General features: G+C 33.8%; 1 pseudogene; it reads right to left on the bottom strand.

Moving 5' to 3' along the window:
• Positions 1-12,163: 12,163 nt before the first annotated feature.
• Positions 12,164-19,276, bottom strand: LOC120091584 (annotated as a pseudogene).
• Between the last annotated feature and the right edge of the window lie 1,284 nt (positions 19,277-20,560).

Genomic DNA, 20,560 nt, shown 5'->3' with positions numbered 1-20,560 from the left:
GCATCTACCACTACGTTAGCCTTACCCGGATGGTATTCAATGGTACAGTCATAGTCTTTAATCAGTTCTAGCCATCGCCTCTGTCTCAGATTCAGCTCTTTTTGATCAAAGATATACTTTAGGCTCTTATGATCTGTGAAAATGTGGCACTTCTCAACGAATAAATAATGTCTCTAGATCTTTAGTGCTAAAACAACTGCTGCTAGCTCGAGATCATGGGTAGGGTAATTACACTCATGCTTCTTCAACTGCCTTGAAGCATAAGCCATTACCTTTCCTTCCTACATAAGCACGCAACCTAATCCTTGCCTTGAAGCATCACAATAGATCACACACTCCTTCCCTATTACAGGACGTGTCAGAATAGGTGCTGTCACTAATCTCTTCTTCAGCTCCTGGAAACTTTGTTCGCATTTATCCAACCACTCAAACTTAGCATTCTTCCTTGTCAAAGTTGTCAAGGGTAATGCTAATCATGAGAAATCCTCAACAAAACGTCTGTAGTATCGGGCTAGGCCTAGGAAACTACGTACCTCTGTTGCACTAGCTGGCCTTTCCTAGTTGACAACAACTTGCACTTTCTGCGGATCAACACTAACTCCGTCCGCTGAAACTACATGCCCTAAGAACACTACCTGTTTCAACTAGAACTCACATTTGCTGAACTTAGCGTACAACTGTTTATCATGTAGTGTCTGTAGAACAATCCTCAGATCTTCCTCTGGGCTTTCCTATCAATTGAGTAAACTAGTATGTCATCGATGAACATTATCACAAACTGATCTAAGTACTGATGGAAGATCATGTTCATGAGGTCCATGAAAACTGCTGGCGCATTCGTTAAACCGAAGGCATCACTAAAAACTCATAGTGCCCATACCTCGTCCTGAATGCTGTCTTAGGAATATCTTATTCCCTAACCTTTAACTGGTGGTATCCTGACCTCAAATCAATCTTAGAGAACACTGTTGCTCCCCTTAACTGGTTAAACAAGTCATCAATGCGTGGTAGAGGATACTTGTTACGTATCGTGACCTTGTTTAACTGCCTGTAATCAATGCATAATCTAAGGGTACCATTTTTCTTCTTCACGAATAACACTATAGCTCCCCAAGGCAATACACTAGGCCTGATGTATCCCTTGTCAACTAGTTCTTGTAACTGCACCTTCAACTCCTTAAGCTCGCTCGAAGCCATTCTAAACGGCACTTGTGAAATAGGTGTTGTTTCTGGTAACAATTCAATAGTGAACTCCATCTCTCTATCGGGTGGCAAACCTGATAGATCAGCTGGAAAAACATCAAGAAATTCGTTCACTACACGAACATCTTCTGGTTTCAACTCTACTTCCTGCACCTTTATTACGTGTGCAAGAAACGCTGTGCAACCCTTTCTCAACAACTTCTCAGCTTTCAGAGCTGAAATCAAACTCGTAGGAATAATCTTCCTCTCACCCCTGAAAACCACTTCAGCCAAACATGGTTTCCTAAAAGTCATTTCCTTCCTGTGGCAATCCATAGAAGCATAGTGAGTGAATAAGAAATCCATTCCCTAAATTACATCCAATGTCTGCAACTCTAGTGGAAGAAGATCCACTAACATACTAAGAACTTCTACTAAAACCTCACAATCACGCAGCACTTCATTGACTAGTAAAACGTCACCAACTAGAGTGTATATAACTAACCCCTCAGATAAAGGCTCTAGCATCCTATTCAGCTTAGTTAGAAACATACTAGACACAAAGGAATGCGTAGCACCTGGATCTAATAAAACACGTGCAGGTACATTACAAATAAAAACCGTACCAGTAATCACGTCTGGTGCATCCTCTGCTTCCTATTGAGTCATAGTGTAGACTTTTCCCTACTGCCTAGGTCTCCCCACAACTCCCTTCTGCTTTGCACCACTGGTGCCCTCTTCTAAAGCCGCTGAGACTCTCGGCTGCTCAACTGTGTGGGACTCAACGCCCTGGTCCCTCTAAACTGCTGCTCTCAGCTGTGGATAGTCTCTCTTGAAATGCACTGGTTGTCCACACTGGTAACACATACCAGAACCAACAAGACACTGACACCGATGATTCCTGCCATAACTTGCACATGGGGTTCTTCTAGTTTCACTAGCAACGGACTCCTGACCCATCTGCGGTCTTCCTGCTGAACTAGCAAACTGACTGGGTGCTCTTTGGCTCTGCCTCTAATTAAGCACTACCTGAACTCATCTGCCTCGATGACTGGCCACCAGACAGACGTTTAAAGTCTTGACAGCCTGAAACATTCACTTCAGGTGTGAACCTCCGCTACTCACGACCTTGGAAACCACTAGCTGTTAAAGCCCCACGACTAGGCTCCACTACTGACTTCTCCTCTGTTATACTCTGCTCCACACGTACGGCAGTCTCTACTAACTGGGAAAAATCCGTCCACTTAGCAATAGCTGTAACTGTGGTACGTATCCTGAAATGCAGCCCTCTTTCAAACCTTCAACACATGTCACTCTCAAATGCCACAATCACATCAGGTAAGTTGTAAACCCGAGACTTTCCTTGGATTATTTGCTCTTGTCACATATTGTAGGATGTTGGATTTAAATTATTGTTGTAACATTATTGAAGAAAAATGGATAAGCTTTTGGTTGAAGTTGTCTTTGATAATTTTGGAATTTATTAATAAAGAAGAGAGAAGAAAGGAAATAAAGAAAAAGAAAAGAAAAGAAAAGGAAAGGAAAGGAAATGGAAAAAGGGAAAAAAATGAAAGGAAATGGAAACCCATTCGGCACCACCGCCTAACTCATTTCAGCCCATTTCTCCATCATTTCCCATCATATTTTCAAAGCATTTCGAGAAAGAGAGTAAAGGAACAGGAAGAAGAAGGTTGCTACAGGTTGGAGGTTGAAGAAGGGAGGAAAAAGTTCATGCAAGTGCAACCATGGAAGAATCTGGGTTCAACCTGCCTATCTCTAGTTTTTAAGTCGATTTGAGCTACACAAGAAGAACTAAGAGGTGAGGCCTAACTTCTTTGAAAGATAATCCATTTTCTAACAAATTTCATGAAGGAAGCTTGAGCTAAATCTGATGATAAGTTAATGGTTTTTGAAAAGGAAAACAAAGCATAGAATTTTCGTGCAAATCAGAAGGATCTAGGGTTTTCTCTGGTTTTTCGAAATTCGTTTTGTCACTCATAGTCTTGGCTAGTTCCCTGGTCTGTAGACTCAGCCTATTTCCTCTTGTCCTATCAAACAAATCAAAATCAAACATCAGAACTATAAATCGTCTTGTCTTTCTATGCTCATGAATTCTAAATTCTAGAAATAAAATCATACTTCACACTTTTTCTAGATTTTTCAGATTCAATACCCTAATTTCCAATACTCATAACTTTCTCAATACTTAATCAAAATTAATGTAATATATATCAAACTCTTCATTTTGGAACCTTCTACAACTTACCTGAAGGATTAAAAATGAGATTCCCAACGAATTTATCCAAAAATCCTCCGAACACAGCAAATACAGATTCGTGCTTTTCTGCTACCCTCTACATTTCTCCTGAAATTAAACCTAATTATATTCGTTTTTAGCTCACGAATTCTTCATGTAGTTATAAAAAATTGAATATCTTTTCAACCATACTTAATTGAGCTTCTAATTCAACCTGTACACCCCAGAATGTTTGAAAAACCAGAGAAAACCCTAAATCCTTCTGATTTCCACGAAAATTTTGTGCTCTGTCTTCCTTTTCAAAAACCATTAACATATCATCAGATTTAGCTCAATCTTCCTTCATGAAATTTTTTAGAAAATGGATTACTTTCAAGAAAGTCAGGCCTCACCTCTTAATTCTTCTTGTGTAGCTCAAACAGACTTACAAACCAGAGATAGGCAGGTTGAACCCAGATTCTTCCATGGTTGCACTTGCATGAACTTTTTCCTCCCTTCTTCAACCTCCAACCTGTAGCAACCTTCTTCTTCCTCTTCTTTCACTCTCTCTCTCGAAATGCCCTGAAAATTTGATGGAAAATGATGGAGAAATGGGCTGAAATGAGTTAGGCGGTGGTGCTGAATGGGATTCCATTTCCCTTCATTTTTTTTCCTTTTTCCTTTTCCTTTATTTTCTTTTCTTTTCTTTTTCTTTATTTCCTTTATTTTCTTTTCTTTATTAATAAATTCCTCGATGACTAGCCACCAGACCGATGCTTAAAGTCTTGATGGCCTGAAACATTCACTCCAGGTGTGAACCTCCACTGCTCAAGACCTCAGAAACCATTAGTTGTTGAAGCCCCACGACTAGGCTCCACTGTTGACTTCTCCTATGTTATACTCTGCTCCACACGTACGACAGTCTCTACTAACTGAAAAAAATCCGTCCACTTAGCAATAATTGTAACTAGGGTACGTATCCCAAAATGCAGCCCTCTTTCAAACCTTCGACACCTGTCACTCTTAGATGCCACAATCATATCAGGTAAGTTGTAAACCCGAGACTTTCCTTGGATTATTTGCTCTTGTCACATATTGTAGGATGTTGGATTTAAGTTATTGTTGTTCCATTATTGAAGAAAACTGGCAAAGCTTTTGGTTGAAGTTGTCTTTGATAATTTTGGAATTTATTAATAAAGAAAAGAAAAGAAAGGAAATAAAGAAAAAGAAAAGGAAAGAAAAGAAAAGGAAAGGAAAAGGAAAAAGGAAAAAAAATGAAAGGAAATGGAAACCCATTCAGCATCACCACCTAACTCATTTCAGCCCATTTCTCCATCATTTCCCATTAGATTTTCAAAGCATTTCGAGATAGAGTGAGTAAAGGAAGAGGAAGAAGAAGGTTGCTGCAGGTTGGAGGTTGAAGAAGGGAGGAAAAACTTCATGCAAGTGCAACCATGGAAGAATCTGGGTTCAACCTGCCTATCTCTAGTTTTAAAGTCGATTTGAGCTACACAAGAAGAACTAAGAGGTGAGGCCTAACTTCTTTGAAAGTTAATCCATTTTCTAACAAATTTTATGAAGGAAGCTTGAGCTAAATCTAATGATAAGTTAATGGTTTCTGAAAAGGAATACAAAGCACAGAATTTTCGTGCAAATCAGAAGGATCTAGGGTTTTCTCTGGTTTTTCGAAATTCGTTTTGTTACTCACAGTCTTGGCTAGTTATCTGGTCTATAGACTCGGCCTATTTTCTCTTATCTTGTCAAACAAACCAAAACCGAGCATCAGAACTATAAATCGTCTTGTCTTTCCATGCTCATGAATTCTAAATTCTAGAAATAAAATCATACTTCACACTTTTTTTTTCAGATTTTCCAGATTCAACACCCTAACTTCCGACACTCATAACTTCCTCAATACTTGATCAAAATTAATGTACTATATATAAAACTCTTCATTTTGGAACCCTCTACAACTTACTTGAATAAATAAAAACGATATTCCCAACGGATGTGTCCAGAAATCCTCCAAACACAGAAAATACAGATTCGTACTTTTCTGCTACCCTCTACATTTCTCCTAAAATTAAACCTAATTATATTCGTTTTTGACTCACAAATTCTTCATGTAACTTGTAGGAAATTGAATCAGCTTTCCAACCATACTTAATTGAGCTTCTAATTCAACATGTACACCTCATAATGTTTGAAAAACCAGAGAAAACCCTAGATCCTTCTGATTTGCACAAAAATTCTGTGCACTGTCTTCCTTTTCAAAAACTATTAACTTATCATCAGATTTAGCTCAAGCTTCCTTCATGAAATTTGTTATAAAATGGATTAAATTTCAAGAAAGTTAGGCCTCACCTCTTAGTTCTTTTTTTGTAGCTCAAACCGACTTAAAAACCAGAGATAGGCAGGTTGAACCCAGATTCTTCCATGGTTGCACTTGCATGAACTTTTTCCTCCCTTCTTCAACCTCCATCCTGCAGCAACCTTCTTCTTCCTTTTCTTTCACTCTCTCTCTTGAAATGCTCTGAAAATTTGATGGAAAATGATGGAGAAATGAGCTGAAATGAGTTAGGCGATGGTGTCGAATGGGTTTCCATTTCCCTTCTTTTTTTTCCTTTTTCCTTTTCCTTTTTTTTTTCTTTTCTTTTCTTTTTTTTTATTCCTTTCTTTTCTTTCCTTTATTAATAAATTCCAAAATTATCAAAGGCAACTTCAACCAAAAGCTTTGCCATTTTTCTTCAACAATGGAACAACAATAACTTAAATCCAATATCCTACAATATGTGACAAGAGCAAATAATCCAAGGAAAGTCTCGGGTTTACACTTTATGCCTACACAGCTTCTGCCTCAGGCATTGTGTACAGCGCTATACGTCGCCCTACCTCAAGGGCATTTTGGTAATTTGGTCTCTTCTTGCTCGATTGATGCATTTGAGTTCTGTTTTGGCTCATTTTAGCATCATTTTAACATTTAACGCTTGATTTTACCTCTTTGATGCCAGATACCTGCAAAATCACTAAATAAACAAATAAAATCAAGTAACGACCTTGAATTAATCTGAGAGAGATAGCACATATTTTGTGTTATCATTTGTTTTTATTTTTGTTTTTAGAACCTTTCTTTTTGTATGATTGTGTATTATTTAAAATTTTTCTCAATGAGTCAAGTTATCTCATTTATATATACACACACAGAGAAATAATAGGAAAAAAAAAACAAAAAAACAAAAAATCCTTCTCGCCCCAAAATTGAATTAGAGTGAGTTTACTTACTTCAAACAATTAAATTTTCCAGATGTATTATCTAAACCATCAAAGAAACCCTAGAATTATAAATATGGAATGTCCCAAATAAACTCGAGTAAAGATAGTCTCACAACTAAACCAGCTCTCCTGATTCTTATGTTTAACTTCATGATAGAATCTATTTGTTTATTTCACATATAGGCAGGCAATTAAGGTACACGATTACATTATCTCTTTGTCGCTTAAATCCTCTTACCCCAAAAATCTACCTTCAAGCTTATTATCCCAGTTTTAAATACTTTGCACTCACATTTCCCTCCAGTCTAATGACCTAGTTACACTGGGTCATGCTATCATTTGTGTGCACACACTAAACAATAAGGTATTCCTCCCTCACTCTTTTGTACTTATACATTTACTTTCTAGAATTTATCACTTTATTGCACTTATACTCGTGAAATTGAGAACTTTTCACCATTCCTTTTTTTAAGTAGAAGAAAAAAAATCCTTGCATTAATGAAATAGTTTAATGAAACACTAAACACCTTATAGGTGAGTTACAACAAAAATCTCCAATTGGAATTTAAAAAAAGATAAGTTGTAAAGAGTAAGTGAGTGCTTATTTTTACACCAAACGAATGTTGTAGAAGAAATATATCCAAAACACAATTAAAAGAAGAGGAAATATCCCTAAAAATATGACCATTCCATTCACCAAGGTGAGAGCCAACCATAAACTCTTCTTAGAATCACGAAAAAATCACAAAAATAGATGCCAAGAGATCATAAACATTGTTAGGAAAAGGCATAGACCATAAGACTTCCTTTTTAGCAGAAAGACCCAAGTATATTGACTACAGTTATCTTCCACGGTGATAAAATATCGATGATCATTATGGGAAATAGTATTCAAGGGATCTAATATATCAATAATGTAATGTTCGTGTGCACGCAGGTGTACATGGTCAATTTATAATATAATAAAACGACTTTAAGGACTGAATATCGTCCTCAAGGATCAATTTAACAATTATTGTTTAGCTATCTCATAATAGTGTCAATTTTAGCTAAGGAATCGAAATCGAGTTTTAATTTGAAATTGAAACAATAAAATAAAGCAATAAAATTATTTTGAAAATCCAAGTGCAAAAGTGTTCTAGGTTATTGAATCTATTATTACTTCATTAGATCTACTCTAGTCAATTCATGGAACCATGTATAAACCTTATGCCTAAGTCTAAAATCTTAACTCAAGATTACTTCCTCTAAAAAATAACCTAGATTATATTAACAAAGAAAGTAATTATATCCACCAAGGTGCCTTCATTATATTAACAAATGGCCCTAAACTTGCATCATTTTACCTAGAGGCACTAGCTTTCATATATTCACTACAAGGAACCATATCTAGTCAATTCCCAGGTGTCCTGATTGATCATAGTAAAGGCAGCTCTTTTTACCCCCATCCATGTATACACGTTACAAGTTTATATAATAAAAAGATATTTCTTTCAAAGCACTTGTTAACGAATGTACATTATTTCTCTTCTTTTTTTTTCAAAGGCAAGAACATCATTTTTCTTTCTTAGTCTAACATTACAAACCATCATGCATATCAACTCTCTAATTAGTGGGACCTTTTGAAGTGACAACAAAATACACTTAACTTAATCCTACATTTAGTTAAAAGTTTTAAATTAAAGTGACTAAGTGCTCATGACATAGGAGACCCAAAGAGGAACATAAATAGATCATACTTCAAGATATTATTATCCCATTTCCACTATAAGTCATCCAACATGCATATTCAAGTTTCATCATTGACAATAAACATCAAAAGCACACAATAAAGAACTCTCATCATCTTCTCAAATCTCAATCAAATTTTAAAATTTTCTCCAATTTTCAAAAAAAATAACATGCATATCATCAATTAAAACCAAATTAGCATGCATAACATGATGAAAGTAAACACAAAAGTACGAATGAGCTAGAAGAATGAGTACTTTTTTTGTTGGACAAAAATCCTAAAAAATATGAAAGCTATGAGTGATTCGATTATTTTTAAAAAGAAAAAAAATAAAGAATTAAACTAAAGATGGGAAAAATAAAGAAAGCAATTAAAAATTTGGGTTGTTTCCCAATAAGCGCTTGGTTTAACGTCTTTTAGATAGAGGAAGCTTATCAAATCATACCGGATCCAAGATGGTTTTGTCATGTCAATCCTAAAACATCCTAGAATCAAAAGTTTTCACCCACGCACTGGCATTCGTAAAAACATTCATCATTTAAGTTAACATTGTCAATAAATATATCATGTATCTTTTCCTTATCATTCAACTCAACATATCCTTTATGAATATAAAGGTTTATAGTACATGGGTAAGGTTGGGTGCCTTGTCCTAGTGACACTATGGATACGACCTACTTTGTAATAGTTACAAATGGTTTGATCCAAACCGTTCATGTGGAGACATGTGAGTGGAGGTATCTTTTACAAAGAGTTTAAATAAGACTGGACTATAAAATTTTTAATCTCTCTTTGTAAATCTGTTAATTGATAAGATTAATATTTTATAGGATGATCATGTGGGACTCAATCTTAATCCGGACTGAATTATGAACTCCTGTTTGTGAGATTAGTCCTTTGATTTGTACGAGTGAGAGTGACCCAAGTTGCTGACTCAATAAGCTTACCAATTAGGGAACTTGAATAGGGAGTTGGGAACATAACTTCATAAGATGGAATTCACTACTTCCCATATTGAATAGTAGATGAGTAGTTCTCTTAATTACTAATTTCGGATCTTGAACAACGGGATCCTGCCCTCTCATTGGCCCGTGAGAGACTTAATTTATGGTTGGACCATTAACAAATTGTTCATGAGAGGAATCGATGAGACTTGAGGAAAAGATGTAATTATAAGGGTGAAACGAATATTTTGATCCAGCTGATGAACAACTCGTGAAGGATTGACTTGCTTATATTAATTATACGCATTGACACAACTTTTCCTACAATGCATAAGAGTTCAATTATAGGTCTATAGTAGTTTGCCTTGTACTTAATGAATGAAGGTTAATTTAATTAAAGAGTTTAATTAATTAATTTGATCATTGGAGCTTATAATCGGTAGGTCCATAAGGTCTCCTTGCTAGCTCACCATGGACCAACAAGGATCAAATTTGTTGAAAGAAAATTTGAAATGTTCAAATTCATAAGGAAAAATATTAATAATATTGGATGCAATTAATTACATGATTTATTATAAAGTTTATTTGAATAAGATTCAAATTATAACTTTATAACATGGAGAATTAATTCATTTGAATAAGATTCATTTAATTAATTATTTTTATAGATGAGATCCCTATAAATAAATAAATTATTTAATTTGAATAAGATTCAAATTATAACTTTATAACATGGAGAATTAATTCATTTGAATAAGATTCATTTAATTAATTATTTTTATAGATGAGATCCCTATAAATAAATAAATTATTTAATTTGAATAAGATTCAAATTAAATAGATATTGGAGAATTAATTTATTTGAAAATGATTCAAATAATTAATTATTTAATTTGAATATGATTCAAATTAAAGAGATAACGCAAAAAATAATATTTAAATTCATTTAATATGAGATATTAAATAAATAATTATCTTTTAGTAATTAAATCTTGCAGAGAATAAATATTTAAATATGATTTAAATAATTTTAACCATTTAATATGAGATATTATTTGGGTAGGTATTTATTAATATTAGATATTATTAAATATTTAATTAAAAATAAGGGTTATCTCAATAGGATTGGGAGAAACCCATAGAGTTCTATAAATAAGACTCCCTCTTAGGAGCCCTCATAGAATATACTCTCTACAAAAATAATCTCTACAATTACTCTGAAACCCTCACTCTAAAATTCTCTCAATTTTCTTAGAAAAGTTCTAAGACAATTCTTCTTCCCTGTTCTCTCCATTCTTTTAAGAAGTGGTTCCCATAAGTTAGATCCTTGCTAGAGTCATAGTAAGGAATACTTTGTAGTATTTGCTGCAGTCATGTGTCAACAATAGTATAGTCCTTAACCTTTTTCTTGTTTACTTGATTTTAATTGTTTCAAAAAATCAAAGAAAGCGATCTCACACTTTTGCCGGGATTTAATTCTCTTTAAGTAAGACTTGAGAGTTTCATGTTTTGTACTAACATGACCCCTTAGTGATGTTTGAGGGCTTCTCAGCTTTTATGGAGTTCCCTTCAGTGCTACTCTTTTTGTATGTTATCTTAGTCTACCTCTTATTTCAAGTCGACTCTTTTATGTTGATTACTTACCTCTTTTACAAAGGGTAACTACTCGTGTAAAAAGTTGGTAAACTAGGAGTCTTTCGACTCCCCGATTACAACTTCTCTATTTTATTCTTCAAAATTTCAAGTCTATCTTGCTAGTATTTTTGTGCTTTTGTTATAGATTGTTCATAAATTAGATTTCTTACTTCGTTCCTCTCATTAGAATAGTAGTTGGATGGTGTGGGAGGGGTCAAGGTTGCATTTCCAAATGTTTGTCCTCTTTATCATGATGGATGACTTGGAGACTGACATATTTCTTCTTGAAATGTTGTTGTTGTCATAAAGTTATTTTATGACCTATCCTAATCCGTTCTGGCTTGTTACGAGTCGCCTGAGTGGAAGCCCATATTTTTCATAGTCAAAGTTTTTGGATGTGGTTTTCCCCTTTAGTTCTTCATCTTGGTGTTGGAGGGTTATTTTTCATGTTTGAGACAAGTTGCAATACTTGGTTCGTTTTTCTATTGGGATATATGGTTTGGCCCTTGGTTGAAGGGGATCATTTTCTTCGACAATATAGATATGATGGTTATTTTAGATGCTAGTTCCCTTCATGTGAAAGTTTCTTATTTTCTTACCCTAGATACCAACCTGAATATGGTTCATTTAGGCATGTACACTTAACCAAGAGATGAGTCTGAATCCTCGCCACGAATATTGAACTCTATACATATAAGAAGTTAAAACTCACAACGTTATTAATTTTGTAAATGAAGAAAAATTTCATATATATCACTAATCATACTCATTTTTCTTTCTTATATTGTAAAAATTCAAAGCTTCCTACTCATACTTTGAATTTTTTGTTGAAGAAACTAATTGATAGAATTGTCTTTAATATTAAAATTTAAAAGTAAGTGTTAAGACCTTTGCAGCTATATGTGTTGATAGCAATCCTGCAGTGATTTAAAATTCTTTTGTTTTGTGTTGGAAATTATTCACCTAATCAGGATCCTAGGATTATATTATCATCGATGTGTTCCATACAAGGTCATCCATGACAATTTTTCCTATCTCACTAGTACTAACATTTGGATCCCCATAAAAGTTCTCTTGCTTCATATGAATAACATCCCCATATGATTTTGTTGATACATATATAGCTTCCTACTTAGAACTTCACTTCCTAGGTGTAGAAACTTAGAATGAAAGAGCTTCTTTAGATCTGCCTAGAAGAGTTAGGACTGTTGTAGCTATGTGTTCAGATGACAGTCCTACTTCTTCTATCTGGTCTCATGGTGATCCATGGTCTATGTATCGATCAGGAAGAACCCTACTTCTCAGCTAAAAGTGCAATGAACAAAAAATCTCGAATGAGTTAAATTATGATAATTAAGGTCTCATTTAGTAACCATTTTGTTTTTTGTTTTTATTTTTGAAAATTAAGCCTATAAACACTACTTTCACCTGCAAATTTCTTACTTTGTTATCTACTTTTTACTAATGGTTTAAAAATAAAAAGTCAAGCACAAAATTTTGAAAACTAAAAAAAAAAAAAAAAGAAAAGAAAAAAAAGTAGCTTTTCAAATTTTTTTTTTTTTTTTTTTTTTGAAATTTGTCGAAGAACTCAACCATTATACTTAAGAAAGATGCAAATCAATGTAATAAATTGAGGAGGAAATAAGCTTAATTTTTAAAAATCAAAAACCAAAAACGAAATAATTACCAAACGGGACCTAAATTGATAAAATAGAATGAGACTATTTTTATGTAGTTACCTTGAGACAATGCTCATCTAAAATTCCAATTAAGCTAAGAAATAGAATACATGAGAACCCAAGCCTCCAATGGAGCCTTCTTCCACTGTAATCAGAATTTCATGTTCTTTTGCCAGTTGCCTTATAAGTTGAGTGTTCAAAAGTTTGCAAAATCTAACATCTGCCATTGTTGGGGCAATGCCTCTTATTTTCAACAATTCTTAAGCTCCAATACATTATTGAACTATTGAACCATACCTCAATAGAGCAACTCTGTTGCCTTCCCCCAGTATTCTCTCCTTACTAATCTATTCAACAAAACCAAAGACTGTGTTACATTTTACTTTGAGGCAGTACTTTGTACCCTCCTTAATGCTTAAATTTGTTTATTTCATGCTAACCTCAATTAGATTTCCTTTGAAGTTAAGAGGAAAATCAACTCCAATCTCGTTGCCCCTTGGAAACCGAAAACAACTCGATCTATCATCTATTGTCACTATCGTTGCAACCATGTGGATTAATTCAGCTTTATCAGATAGAGCCATGACAATCATGTTAGGTAAACAAGCCATGTATGTTATATCAAATGCTCCACAATGTGTCGAGCCATAGAGACCATCCAAACCAACTCGATCCATTGTAAAGCAGATGGGTATTTTCTGAAGGTCTACATCATGCACCACCTTGATGACCATTTCATATAGTTAGTAATTAATATAGTATTTTGCTGCAACTTTTACCTAAAGACCTATTCGGCCCTAACTATCTAAGTGCTTTAAAAGCAGACTCCTAAATCTTTCCATGTATACTTGCTGAGATTGGTGTCTTAAATCTCTTGTATTCTCGTAATTTGTAAACATTGTATAAACAAATTGTTACTAATAAAATAATTGATATTTTATGAATATGCACTCAATCTAATAAATTAAGATCCTAGGTTATTTTATGTAATTTAAACAAGTATATAGAGACATACAGGCAGATCTTGTTTAAATAATAACCTAAACGATCTATAGTAGATAGATAAGGTTGGGTACTTTATCCTGGTGACACTATGGATACGGCCCGCTTTGTAGTTGTTACAAGTGTTGTAAAGTGCTATATTATCTGATCCTAATCATTCACGTGGAGACTTGTGAGCGGGGGTATCCTATAATAAAGAGTTTGTATAAGACCGAACCACGAAATGATTAGTATAATTATAACACTGTTAATAATAGAGACTTACATTTCACTAAGATGACCATAGGTGACATGACCTAAATCCTGAATGAGTTGTGAACTCCTGCTCATGAAGGCGGTTCTTTGATTTGTATGGGTGAGAGTGGCCAGATTGTGAACTCAATATGCCTACTATTTTGGGGATTCGTCTGATTGGAGTTTTGGGAACACGGCTACACAAGACGGAATTCACTCATTCCCTGATGTTGGGGTAAGTAGATATATTGCTCCCTTAAGGGCTGGTCCTGGACCTTGAATACTGTGGCCACACCCTCTCTTGGCTCGAGAGAAACATGGTCATAGTTGGACTATGACTTATTGTTTATTAGAGGGATCAGTGATACTTAAGGAGTTAGATGTAACTATAGGGGCAAAACGGTAATTTTGGTCTTGTTGTACTTACTAGTAATTTGTGAAGGGTCATCATGTTGTTAACTTGTTATATCCAATAGACACAGAAATATATCTGTAGTGCGAAGAGTGCAGCTATCAGTCTTTAGTGGAATGATCGGTAATTAATGGATGTTGAGTAATTTAATTAAAGAGTTTAATTAATTATCCAAGTACCAATGGAGCTTTAATCTACAGGTTCATAAAGTCCTCTCTGTAGCTCAACAAAGATTAAATTGAGAATTAATTTTGGATTAATTTAAATTGTTCAAATTAATTGAGGGAATTAATTATATATGATATAATTATTTAAAGATACATTAGAATATAAAGTATTTTGAATGGAATTAAATATTTGAATATGATTCAAATACTAATTATATGAATGAGATTCGTATAATTAAATTTAATATAAATATTATTTATGTTAAATACCATAAATAGTTTAGAGGAATGAAATATTTGAATATGATTCAAATATTAATTATATGGATGAGATTCATATAATTAAGTTTTAGTATAAATATGATTTATATTAAATGTATGCATTGTTAAGAGAAAATAAAACTATAGGTTATATTGTATTTGATACGATATAAAAACTATAGGTTATGTATTGTATTGATATATATATTATTAATTAAATTTAATTTTAATTTAATTAATGGGAGGGAGTTACAACTCCCTCCTCTTAATTCTCTCTCAACTAGACGTGCAATGAGGGATCAATTGAGTTTTCATTCATCTTTTTCCTAAACTCTCTGAATGTCAATGAGATTGCTCTCTGGAAAATTCTTCCTGTCATTCTATCCTCCCTCTTCCAAAAGTACAGGGTCCACCACTCCTGCATATTCTCATTTTCAAGAGAACACAGAAGGTTCGTAAGTGGTAGTGTCTATATTTGGAGATCGAAATGTTCGTGATCGTGGATCAAGGGACGACACAAAAGGAGATTTGCTTCAATGGTAAGTGCCTTCTTCCTCCTCCCAAAAAGCATGCTGTAATTTTAGTTTCTTAATGTATAATCTTCTTTCTAGTCTATAATTTTCTTCAACTCTGTGAAAATACGAAAATTGGGAACGATTCCCACTTCCGCTGTGTAGCCTTTACAAATTTCCTTTCAATACTTACATGATCATCTTTGAAGGAAGGATGAGTAAATAGCACAAAATAGCTTGATACCCTCTGTCGCTATACCAACTGCCAATGTAACAGCAAAAATAACAGAAAAATTCCTTTGAGCGGAAGCAAAGATCATCCCAAATTCTATTTTTTATTGAATATAAAATTTTACAGTAAAATAACAATGAGATATGCATTTACTTAAAAAGTACAGTATGCTTTAAAATAATTACATAGGGTTTCAGAAACTCTTATATTTTAAGAACCCTTTCTTCAAGAACGGACACCATTACTCGATAACCCTATGCATTCTCTTGGGATAAAGGATTCAAGCAAGAGTTGTGGGCTTTGCATGAATCCTTGGAAGAGGAAAAGGAGATGGAAAGGAAGAGAGGGAAGTTTCTATAGAGAATCTTTCTCTTGGAGAGTCCTCTTTTGAGCCAATTAACAAGTAGAATTCCTCTTCAACCAACTTGAATCCCATGTTAGTTAATTGAGACAATGGGGAAGAGAGTTATAACTCCTTCCCTTTTTATTAATTTCAGTTAAATTAATAAAATAGAATATATATATATATATATAATAACTACTTTATTATATATATATACACTATATNAAATTAATAAAATAGAATATATATATATATATATAATAACTACTTTATTATATATATATACACTATATGTCATATAGCCTATAGTTTTATATTGCATCAAATACAACATAAACTATAGATTTTATTCTCTCTCAACTATACATGACATTTAATATAAATCACATTTATTTTAAATCCGTATATGAATCTCATCCATATTAATGATATTTGGATCATATCCAAATATTTAATTCCTCTCAATATAAATCATATTTATATTTAATTACGTGAATCTTATTCATATAATTGGTATTTGAATCATAATCAAATTCTTCTCAACTATAATGTATCAAATACATTATAATTAATTATATCATAAATAATTAATTCTCTCAATTAATTTGAACATTTCAAATTAATCCAAAGATTAAATCTCGATTAAATCTCCTTTTTGAGCTACAGAGAGAACCTTATGGACCTATAGATTGAAGCTCCAATGGTACTCGGATAATTAATTAAACTCTTTAATTAAATTACCCAACATTCGTTAACTGTCAGTCACTCCACTAAAAATCGATAGTTGCACTCTTTGCACTACAGATAAATTTATGTGTCCATTGGATATAACCAATTAATAGTGTGATAACCCTTCATAAATTACTAAGTACAGCTGGGTCAAAATACCGTTTTGCCCCTGTAGTTACATCTAACTCTTTAAGTACCACTGATTCCTCTAATTAACAATAAGTCATAGTCCCATTATGACCAAGTCCCTTTCGGACTAGTAAAGAGTGTGGCCACTATGTTCAAGACCCAAAATCAGCCCTTAAGGGAGCAATTTATCTACTTGCCCTGCATCGAAAAAGGAGTGAATTTCATCTTGTGTAACTGTGTTCTCAACTCCCCAGTCAGACGAATCCCCAAAATGGTAGGCTTGTTGAGTTGGCAACCTAGTCACTCTCACCTATACAAATCAAAGGACCGCCTTCATGAGTAGGAGTTCACAACTCACTCAGGATTTAGGTCATGTCACCTATGGTCATCTTAGTGTCATCGATGGTCATCCTAGTGAAATGTAAGTCTCTATTATTAACGGTGTTATATAAAGAGGCTAATCATTTTATGGTCATGTCTTATACAAACTCTTTGTATAGGATATCCCCGCTCACATGTCTCCATATGAATGATCAGGATCAGATTATTTGTAGCACTTTACAACACTTGTAACACTTACAAAGCGGGTTGTATCCGTAGTGTCACTAGAATAAGGTACCCAGCCTTATCCATCTACTATAAACCGTTTAGGTTATTATTTAAACAAGATCCACATATATGTCTCTACACACTTTTTTAAATTACATGAAATAAACTTGGATCTTAGTTTATTGGATTGAGTATATGTTTATAAAATAACATTTATTTCATTAACAACAATATGTTTATACAAGGTTTACAAACTACGAGATTACAAGGAGATTTAAGACACCAATCCCAATAACTCGACGATCCTGACATCGAAGCAACGTTCATGGAACCTCTTCTAGAAATGTTAAGACCAGTTCCACCACCCATGGCAGCATGGATGGCTATAATTTTGTCATCCAGTTCTGCTTCTCTTATAAAAGATTCAGCAAAGTACTGAGTATATGAAAATGTGGCAGATTTTGTATTGAATTGCTGGCCTGTTTTGGGGTCAAACTGGACTACTCCTACATCATTGTAAGATTTGTAAAGAAGTATTTCAAAGAATCCATGGAACTAAAAAAGATGCTTAATTAGAATAGAGTCTAACCATGCATTTTACACGCAACTGCTTCTGCTGAAGGATAACCCTTCCATCTTCCTATAACGATGTGAATTAATACCAGTCCGGGCGTTGGCATTGATTTCACCTTATCAAAAATGGTGACCAAATTGCCCAGATTGTGTCCATCTACTAGACCAATATAGTACAATCTTAGCTCCTCGAAAAATGTCGATCCTGAACCACTTATCAAACCTCTTGCATATTCATCGACTTTCACTGCAACTTCATGGGCTTGCCCCCAACTTATTTTGTGATGACCTTCAAAGAATGGTGTTAAATTAACTTTTTTACTAAGGTTCTATTTTGAATGAATTTCTAAATGCATAATAACATTTTTTAAATATTTGAAAAGTCATTCCAATATCTTGTGGTAAACTGTATGCAATCCTATAATATTTTACCTTTGCAATTTCACGAAGTTTTTGAAATTGTATGCTTACTTGAAGTTATGTTAAGGCACTGCTAAGAGCTTCAAGAAGAGTAGCAGGGACATCAAGCGTAGTGGTTGGCAATGAGACTTGCTTGTTGTCGTTGAGAATAACGATCATGTTTGTATCGAGATAGCTTGTATTATTCATCGCCTCATATCCTTGATCTGCTGTCATAGCTCCATCTCCAATCACATAAATGAAACTGTTCTTCTTTCCCAAAAGGTCTCTAGCAACTTCCATGCATACATTATTTTCGATGTCATAGATAGCTAAAAAAAAGATTTATTAAATAGAGAAGAATGTTCATCTATTTACAATTAAACTCTCTGACATGGAAAAAGACTAAATAAGAAGAGTGTAAGACATTCTAAGACCAACTATATGCTTGTAGAAATGTGTCCTACACTAAAGCATCATGAACACTTTCATCCCTTTTGGAAAAATCAGCAAGCCCTGAAGTTTGTCTGATAGTATGCATTCTAAACCTTCTTCTAGTCAAAATTTTGTGTGGATATGCCTGCAAAAACACCACCAAAATCAACTTTAATCCTAAAAATAAACCTCATTTTGTTACAAATTTCGTTGGCTAGGCACCTGATGGCGAACACTTCCCATACGATTTTGTCCTCTACGGTATTGAACACATGATGCAGTGCCACGACCAACTCGACAGCACCTAAGCTTGCACTTAAATGACCCTAGTTTTGGATCGAGAGAACAAAATATCTACTTTAAGCTCTACTGCTAGCTACTCAAGATCCTGGAAAAAAAAAAGATCTCACGTGATAATGAGGAAGAACAACAAGAAATGGCACAATGGAAGGAAAATTGACAATGTTCAACAACCAAGAGTTTTACCTCTAATGACAGATTCTTCATATGAATAGGATAATTGATAGTGTCCAACAACGGCAGCGCCTATTTTTCGCCAGAGTAGTCAATGGTCCATCTATTTGTTTCTTTTCCTACCAAATTCCTCACTTCTTCATTCGTCGACAACGCTCTCGGATGAAACTGTAAGCAGAATCAATAGTGCTAATACTTTAAGCAAAATGGAATTCAAGAACATTCAGGATTAAAGCAACAATGCAAAAGCTAGATAGCTAAAGCAGGAAAGAAAATAAGGGGGATTTTGAACAACCTGTTTTGGGTTTGTAATATTTAGCCTTGGAGATTCAAGGAATGGGGAGAAAGATTAAGGTGGTTTAATGAGAGACTGAGCCATTGCCATAGTTGATCAACAAAGAGACAAGTTCAAAGAAAGTTATCTATAAAATGCATCAAAAACAAAGAAACAAGACACAAGATTGTTTGTGTTGATATGTCAATCAATCTTGATTTGGTAAGATATTAACATATTGTTGAATTAAAATCATTAAAAATAATTCAAAGTTTTTCTCTCATGTTTTTTTTTTCTTCCCTTTTTTAAAACCATTTAGATCTAATAATTATTTAGACTAGCTTGATAATCATTTATTTTTGTTCTTGAAAATTAAGCTTATATATATTATTTTCACTATCAGTTTCTTTATTTTTCTTATCTACCTCCTATCAACGTTTTTAAAATCCAGCCCAAATAAAACAAAAAAAAAAAAAAACAGATTTTACATTATTATTTTTCTTTTCAAAATTTGAATAAAACCCAAATGTATTTTTAAAAGAGGACAAGACTATAAAGAAATTGTGAAACAAGCACACTTCCATAAATAAAAAATTAATAAGAAAAATAATCACTGTGCACACGAGGTTTATGGAGAAACGTATTTCGTGGAGTTGAACTTGAGTTGGTGTTAGTGTTGATGTTGATTTGATGCAATGTGGTTCAATCTCTAGTACTTGATCCTCTTATTCTCTCTCGGTTGAGTGGATGGGCCTCATTGATAAGCACCCCTGATGCTTGTTGGATGCAAAGCTAGAGGTCCTTCTAGGATCCTTACAAACACTCACAAAGAAAACTACTTAGATCAAACTTAGAATCTACGATGGTCACTCTTAGATCCTAAGACAACTCACTCCAGAATTAGCTTGATCAAGACTAATCCAATAAATTGATTTAAATATCAAATCTAAAGCAAGATTTGAAAGAAAAAGACAATACCAAAGGGTTGAATAAGCACAGACTTTTTACTATCAATAATCTGAGTCTTGAAGAACATTACAAGCCATTTTATAGGCCACATGGTCATGGATAGACGAAGAAACTCAAAAGTCATTCAAATACAATTAATTACAAATTGTAGAAAATAACACCTAGAAACTTAAAACTTAATTGCA

Source organism: Benincasa hispida, chromosome 11 (genome assembly GCF_009727055.1).
Source record: "Benincasa hispida cultivar B227 chromosome 11, ASM972705v1, whole genome shotgun sequence".
NCBI classification, from domain to species: Eukaryota; Viridiplantae; Streptophyta; class Magnoliopsida; order Cucurbitales; family Cucurbitaceae; genus Benincasa; species Benincasa hispida.
The sequence above is the reverse complement of the archived record's forward strand: the minus strand, read 5'-3'. Positions and strand labels throughout refer to the sequence as shown.